The sequence below is a fragment of the Hippocampus comes genome, unplaced genomic scaffold, assembly GCF_001891065.2.
Source record: "Hippocampus comes isolate QL1 unplaced genomic scaffold, H_comes_QL1_v1.1 scaffold121, whole genome shotgun sequence".
Lineage (NCBI taxonomy): Eukaryota > Metazoa > Chordata > Actinopteri > Syngnathiformes > Syngnathidae > Hippocampus > Hippocampus comes.
Genome location: NW_017805986.1, coordinates 673,072 through 674,797, shown reverse-complemented (window position 1 = coordinate 674,797; position 1,726 = coordinate 673,072). Strand labels below are relative to the sequence as shown.

Sequence of the window (1,726 nt, the reverse complement as noted above, 5' to 3'; positions counted from 1 at the left end):
AAATCACTCCATTGCTAGTGTGCGGGAGGTTGCAAAAGTGCATTCGTGGGAAGTAACAAAGTACAAAATACTGTAGTTTGAAAGTGTCTGTACTTGTGAGCGCAATGTAAATCGTCAAAGAAGGAAACTATTATGGCTGCGGAGATGTTGCTTATTAAAATTTGTTTCATTTGTTAAAAGGTATTGAATATACAGTGACTATAAAAAGTCTACACACCCTTAATTCAAACGATCAAGTGTTTGTCATAGCAGGAAAAAAAAATATTTTTATGATTATTTTTTTTTAACCTTTATTCCAAAAGGTGTTTTTGGGTACAAACACAGCACTGCTCATCACCAAAACAACGCTTGACCTATGCATGATTGTGGCATCATGCTTTGGGGCTGTTTTTCTTCAGCTGGATCTTGGACAAGTTGGAAGGAATTATGAACAGTTCCAAATTCCAGTCAGTGTTAGTGCAACACCTTCGGGTTTCTGTTTAAGAGTCGGGGAAAAACATCAACGAACAGCTGAACTTTATTTGGGGTTACTCAGAGGCATTTAAAATAGGGGCAGGTATGAATCCCGTTGAACATGAGTTTGAATGTGAATTAATTCGAAGGATGTGTACAAGTGTGCAACCATGTTTTAATGTGTACTTAGAGGTACATTTCAGTATCAGAAGATTTTCTTTTTAAGGTCTAGTGTTGAATCTTTTTTTTTTTTTTTTTTTTTTTTTTTTACACACAAGTATATGTGGACTTACTTCTACTGAAGTACAGATTCTGAGTACTCTTGCTACCTCTGCAAAGGTGAGCCCAACCCTTGCCTTATGAGGCGACGATCTCACACGGACTATCAATGTATGTGAACGGTGACTGAATTTTTAATGACTGTGGCATACCTCCAAAAAAACGCCTGCCAGTCTATAAACTGTGAAGGTTAGCCGACTGGGGAGAGCGGTGGTCTCCCTCGCACCCCGAGTCAATTTGTGTCCCGCGTCTTGGCCTTTTAGTCCTCAAGCTGTTTGATCGGGCCGCGCCGGCGCCGCCGTCTGCTCCGCCGCTTTGCCACTTTGCTGCTCGGGTCGCTGAGCAGCGCTGGTCGTCTCACGCCGGCGGTCGGGTCGTCCACTGAGGCCCACGCTGTTTTTCATACGGCTCATCTCACTTTTGGCGGGGAGGCGGTGGATGGGAGTGGGGGTGAGGGGAGGTGTGGGGGCGGGGGGTTATTGACTTCAGTTCCGGAAGCAAAAACATGTCAGGATTGATTTAAAAAGCATAGCTTGTGTGTTTTGAGCGTAATAAGATTTCACCTGCTTGAATTTCCTTTTGTTTGTAGTCGACACAGTATAATAAACCCTTGCCGATTCATCCGATCATCTATCCTCTCGACCTCACGAGGGTCACGGAACGTGGCGTAGCCGATCGTAGCTGACTTTTGGGGCGAGAGGCAGAAGTGAACATTGCGTGCTGTGACGTGATCACTGCACATCCAATCGAGGAGATGGCGGCGGTGTGATTTCAGAGTGACAATAGAAAGAGATTTTTTTTTTTTTACAGAGTTCAACGGTGAAAACAGCATGAGTTCACTTTATTTCAGTCATTCGGTATGAGTTTATTCATTAAGAGAAAAAAATATTGTGTACTGTTTGAATCAAAGGTACAGTGCCAACTACTGGCCTGGCATGTGTACTGCAGCATTCCTCATACAGTGGAAACAAATTATCAAATGGAGGGAAAAAAA

The 1,726-nt window shown here is 43.2% G+C and overlaps 1 long non-coding RNA gene across 1 annotated transcript; it reads right to left on the bottom strand.

The window, feature by feature from the left end:
• Nucleotides 1-724: 724 nt before the first annotated feature.
• LOC109528771 (uncharacterized) lies at nt 725-1,420 on the bottom strand. The gene is made up of 2 exons (XR_002170727.1): nt 1,296-1,420; nt 725-1,149 (listed from the first exon to the last, which is right to left on the bottom strand). It is a non-coding gene; the product is annotated as an uncharacterized LOC109528771 (long non-coding RNA).
• Nucleotides 1,421-1,726: the final 306 nt, after the last annotated feature.